This window comes from Erinaceus europaeus, chromosome 9, assembly GCF_950295315.1.
Source record: "Erinaceus europaeus chromosome 9, mEriEur2.1, whole genome shotgun sequence".
In the NCBI taxonomy this organism is placed as follows: domain Eukaryota; kingdom Metazoa; phylum Chordata; class Mammalia; order Eulipotyphla; family Erinaceidae; genus Erinaceus; species Erinaceus europaeus.
Genome location: NC_080170.1, coordinates 124,684,199 through 124,690,275, shown reverse-complemented (window position 1 = coordinate 124,690,275; position 6,077 = coordinate 124,684,199). Strand labels below are relative to the sequence as shown.

At 52.5% G+C, this 6,077-nt stretch overlaps 1 long non-coding RNA gene across 2 annotated transcripts; it reads right to left on the bottom strand.

The window, feature by feature from the left end:
* Positions 1-4,104: 4,104 nt before the first annotated feature.
* Positions 4,105-5,802, bottom strand: LOC132540504 (uncharacterized). Of its 2 annotated transcripts, XR_009551717.1 has the most exons (6): positions 5,655-5,802; positions 5,443-5,474; positions 4,939-4,974; positions 4,755-4,850; positions 4,211-4,242; positions 4,105-4,126 (listed from the first exon to the last, which is right to left on the bottom strand). It is a non-coding gene; the product is annotated as an uncharacterized LOC132540504 (long non-coding RNA). The 2 variants fall into 2 exon arrangements; XR_009551716.1 differs by lacking the exons at positions 4,939-4,974; positions 5,443-5,474; positions 5,655-5,802 and having other exon boundaries at positions 4,755-4,868.
* Positions 5,803-6,077: the final 275 nt, after the last annotated feature.

The window sequence follows — 6,077 nt, the reverse complement described above, 5'->3', positions numbered from 1 at the left end:
CCCACCCTAGGAGGCTGTGTGACTTCGGACAGAACCTGCAGGCAGGAACCCCTGAACAGCACAAAGCGGCCTTGGAAGTGTCTAGCGGGTTCCAAGAGTGTCTGTCACCCAGCTGTTTCTGCAGGGGGGAAGCCCAGGCCCTGGGAGGGCTGGTGACTCTGCCACACTGCTTGGGAGGCAGGGAGGTCGCTCAGTCAGTTATTGTTTTCAACTTGACGGGACAGAAAATTTAAGAGGGGAGAAGATAGAGAGAGACTTTTCAACAAGGGCAACAAAAGGGAATAAATAAATAAAAACATTTTTTTTAAAGAGAGAGAAATCAACAATTTGTTTGGCTTTGGATGTTAACTCTCGTTTCAGTCACCAGGTTCCAGATGCCATCAGGATGCCGGCCAGGCTTCCCTGGACTGAAGACCCCACCAATGTGTCCTGGAGCTCAGCTTCCCCAGAGACCCACCCTACTAGGGAAAGAGAGAGGCAGACTGGGAGCATGGACCGACCAGTCAACGCCCATGTTCAACGGGGAAGCAATTACAGAAGCCAGACCTTCCACCCTCTGCAACCCACAATGACCCTGGGTCCATGCTCCCAGAGGGATAGAGAATAGGAAAGCTGTCAGGGGAGGGGGTGGGATATGGAGATTGGGTGGTGGGAATTGTGTGGAGTTGTACCCCTCCTACCGTGTGGTTTTGTTAATTAATCCTTTCTTAAATAAAAAAGAAAAAAACACCATAGCGGCCTCCATATGTCCGTCTCCTTTTCCTTCTCTGTCTGTGGATGCTGATGGAGCTGGAGTGCAGAGCTCTCTTATTTTTTTTTCCCTCTCTCTGACTCCCCCCTCTCATTTTCTCTCTGTCTCTTCCCAATTAAAAATAAATAAAAAAGAAGAAAAAAAGAGAGAAAAAAAAAAACTTTTGAGGGGGAAAGGGAACAGTTAATGGAGCCGTTTCCCAGCTCCCTCCCGGGGGCTGCAGGCTGACTCCTGCATGGAAGGATCTCAGAGAGGCAGTCGTGTTTCAGGGAGAAGAGGAGCCTTGACTGGGAGAAGGTGAGAGCAGAAAAGGAGGAGAGGGGAGTCGGGCGGTAGAGCAGCGGGTTAAGCGCACGTGGCACAAAGCACAAGAACCGGTGTGAGGATCCTGGTTCGAGCTCCCGGCTCCCCACCTGCAGGGGAGTCGCTTCACAGGTGGTGAAGCAGGTCTGCGGGTGTCTGTCTTTCTCTCCCCCTCTCTGTCTTTCCCTCCTCTCTCCATTTCTCTCTGTCCTAGCCAACAACAACGACATCAATAACAACAATAATAATAACTACAACAATAAAACAACAAGGGCAACAAAAGGGATTAAATAAATATAAAAAAAATTTTTTTAAAGGAGGAGAAAGCACAAGCCATGTAGGTGGGTAGATGAGAGAGAGAGAGAGAACACAAACCAGGTGGTGGTATACTGTTGAGAGTACGTTATAATGTACAAGGACCCTTGTTCAAGCCCCCACTCCCCACCTATAGGGGAGAAGCTTTACAAGTGGTGAAGCAGGGCTGCAGGTGTCTGTCTCCCCCTTCTAAATTTGTCTCTATTCAATAAATAAATATATCTATTTTTTAGAGACCCCAGCCCCCTGGTCCCCCAGGTCTCTGGTCCCTTCTGGGGAAGGCAGGATCCTCAGGGGAGAGAGAGAGAGAGAGAGAGAGAGACCCAGCCCCTGGTCCCCCAGCTCTCTGGTCCCTTCTGGGGAAGGCAGGACCCTCAGGGATGAGCTTCAGCCTCTGTCTCCAGGGTCCTCTCTGCCTCCATCTGCAGGTTGTGGCCTTTGCCGTCAGGGAGGGAGGGAGCCGGGGCAGGACATGCAGACACACTGGGCTTCTGGGCCTGACCTGGGCCTGTTCCTGGCTGCCTGCAGGGGGCAGGGGGGAGGGTGCAAGGGGCAGGGTGTTGCTCTCCCTAAGCTGCCCTCCAGCAGAGACAGCCCTGCGAAGCTTCACCACTTGTGAAGCCCTGCAAGTGGGGACCGGGGCTTGAACCTGGGTCCTTGTGCACTGTAACGTGTACTCAACCAGATGAGCCACCACCAGCCTCTTTCTTTTGAATTACTGAGGGGTTAATGGCCAGTTGTTAGCACACGATACAACCTCTCCTCTCCCCTGATAAGTGGCTGCAGGCCACTGTCACCCCAACTAAAATCCTTTCCCACCATTCACCAGGACCCTGACAGCCCTCCTCGACCTACCACTTCCCTGGGTCCTTTGTCTTAGTGAAATACAGCAGGCCAGTCCAAGTTTCCTTTTTTGCCCTTTTTTTTTAAATATATGTTTTATTTTATTTATTTTTCTATTGCCACTAGGTTTATCACTGGGGCTCAGTGTCTACATAATGAATCCACTGCCCCTGGTGGTCTTCTTCTTTTCTTTTCTTTTTAATATTTTATTTATTTATGAATGAGAAAGACAGAAGGAGAGAGAGGAAGAACCAGACATCACTCTGGTACATGTGAGGCTGGGGACTGAACTCAGGACCTCATGCTTGAGAGAGTCTGATGCCCTATCCACTGTGCCACCTCCCAGACCACTCTTTTTCTTTTCTTTCTTCCCAGGTTCAAGTCCCCGCTCCCCTTTGCAGGGGGAAAGCTTCATGAGAGGTGAAGCAGGTTGGCAGGTGTCTTCTATCTCCCTTCTCCTCTCAACGACTCTCTGTCCTGTCAAATAAAAATAGGGGGGGAATGGTCGTAGTAGTTATTAAAAAGGGTTCTGGGTGGTGGCACACCTGGTCAAGCGCACATGTCACTATGTGTAAGGACCCAGGATCAAGCCCCCAGAGAGGCACCTGCAGCCCTGCTTCACCACTCATGAAGCTTCCCCTGCAGATGAGGAGTGGGGGGCTCGAACCCGGGTCCTTGCGCACTAACGTGTGTGCTCAGCCAGGGCCGCCACCCTGACCAGGCACAGCTTCTTATTTATTTATTTATTTATTTATTTATTTATATTTTCAGGCTTTGCCGGGGACCAGCCCCAGCACGTTATTCGTGTATCCTGGAGGGGGAGAGGCGTCGGTGAAGAATGAAGAATGAAGTTGATGCTGAATCAAGCTCCAGCAGACGTCTCTGTCTGACTTAAGCAGAACTTTATTTTTATAGTCTCATAAGGTTTAGATCATTCAAACAAAAATCACCAATGTATTGATTATTAAAACAAAAATCACCAAGGCTTTGGTCACTAATATGTAAATCACCCAGGCTTTGATCATTAAAATAAAAATCACCAAGTAAGAACAGCACAGGTAGGGAACACCTCCTGCTTTGTGCAACATTCCCATTCCAGGGGCACTTTGCTCCCTAGAGATCACGTCACAGTTTCTGTGTCTTTTGTTATTCCCGCACCTGTGTGCTGGGCAGATGTCCTGTGATTAAGATGAATATTCTACCTGTCTGTTTGTGCCATCCTCTTGCCCCTGTGCATCAAAAGTCGTGGTTCATAGAAAGTTCCAGCTTGTTATGTTTCTAGGGGCCTTAAACAAATTGAGCAGCCCCATTTTTCATAAAATCTGTTCCATTGATCAAGTTTTGTTTTTCCCTTACTGAGAAGGCACCAAGGCGGTGCTGACCCGGCCAGCCTCTCCGTGAAGTTCAGCTCTCCAGCTGGAATCCATCTTCCGTGAGTGCTCACTGTGTGACCCAGGCTCCGCGCTATTCCTGCATGAGGAAGCGGGAGCACAGCGACGGGAGGTAGACGAACAGACCCACTGTATCGAGGCAGGTGCCAGACTTTCCATTTACTAATCATGCTAAGGAAGGCGGCCCCTGCACTGCGGGAAGCACCAATCTGCCTCTGTATTTGCGGGGGTACTAAAGGGCGTGGTGTAGATAGATAAAGCGGAAACCATTCTTCCTCTGGGAGTCTCCGGGACTCTGCCGCACTGGAATGGCTCGTTCATCGTTCATCGCGGATCGGCCTTGCAGGGTGCCGGGCGGGCTGGCATCGCCTTGCTCTGGGCCTGGCCGCAGGTAAAGGGGATCCAGACCACACCTGGCAGGTGGCGGCACAGCCGGCAGGGACCCTAACCAAGCCCACCACGCCTGCCCTGAGCCAGTCTTCCATCTTCAGCTCCTGCGTACATCCACACACACTGTCTACACCTCCTGCCTGCATCCACACAGTCTACACCTCCTGCCTGCATCCACACACAGTCTACACCTCCTGCCTGCATCCACAGTCTACACCTCCTGCCTGCATCCACACACACTGTCTACACCTCCTGCCTGCATCCACAGTCTACACCTCCTGCCTGCATGCACAGTCTATACCTCCTGCCTGCATCCACACAGTCTACACCTCCTGCCTGCATCCACACACAGTCTACACCTCCTGCCTGCATCCACACAGTCTACACCCCCTGCCCGCATCCACACACACACACACACTGTCTACACCTCCTGCCTGCATCCACACACACACACACACACACAGTCTACACCCCCTGCCCGCATCCACACACACACACTGTCTACACCCCCTGCCCGCATCCACACACACACACTGTCTACACCCCCTGCCTGCATCCACACTGTCTACACCTCCTGCCTGCATCCACAAACACACACTGTCTACACCTCCTGCCTCCATGCACACAGTCTACACCTCCTGCCTGCATCCACAAACACACACTGTCTACACCTCCTGCCTGCATCCACACAGTCTACACCTCCTGCCTGCATCCACAAACACACACTGTCTACACCTCCTGCCTGCATCCACAGTCTACACCTCCTGCCTGCATCCACACACACAGTCTACACCTCCTGCCTGCATCCACACACACTGTCTACACCTCCTGCCTGCATCCACACACACTGTCTACACCTCCTGCCTGCATCCACACAGTCTACACCTCCTGCCTGCATCCACACACACTGTCTACACCTCCTGCCTGCATCCACACAGTCTACACCTCCTGCCTGCATCCACACACACACACTGTCTACACCTCCTGCATCCACACACACACACACACACACACACACACAGTCTACACCCCCTGCCTGCATACACACACACACACACACACACACACACTGTCTACACCCCCTGCCTGCATACACACACACACACTGTCTACACCTCCTGCCTGCATACACACACACACACTGTCTACACCTCCTGCCTGCATACACACACACACACACACTGTCTACACCCCCTGCCTGCATACACACACACACACACACTGTCTACACCCCCTGCCTGCATCCACACACACACACACTGTCTACACCCCCTGCCCGCATCCACACACACACACACTGTCTACACCTCCTGCCTGCATCCACACACACACACACACACACAGTCTACACCCCCTGCCCGCATCCACACACACACACTGTCTACACCCCCTGCCCGCATCCACACACACACACTGTCTACACCCCCTGCCTGCATCCACTGTCTACACCTCCTGCCTGCATCCACACACACTGTCTACACCTCCTGCCTCCATCCACACAGTCTACACCTCCTGCCTGCATCCACAAACACACACTGTCTACACCTCCTGCCTGCATCCACACAGTCTACACCTCCTGCCTGCATCCACACACACAGTCTACACCTCCTGCCTGCATCCACACAGTCTACACCTCCTGCCTGCATCCACACAGTCTACACCTCCTGCCTGCATCCACACACACACACACACTGTCTACACCTCCTGCCTGCATCCACACACACTGTCTACACCTCCTGCCTGCATCCACACAGTCTACACCTCCTGCCTGCATCCACACACACACACTGTCTACACCTCCTGCATCCACACACACACACACACACACACACTGTCTACACCCCCTGCCTGCATACACACACACACACTGTCTACACCCCCTGCCTGCATCCACACACACACACACACTGTCTACACCCCCTGCCTGCATCCACACACACACACACACTGTCTACACCCCCTGCCTGCATCCACACACACACACACACAGTCTACACCCCCTGCCTGCATACACACACACACACTGTCTACACCTCCTGCCTGCATCCACACACACACACACACTGTCTACACCTCCTGCCTGC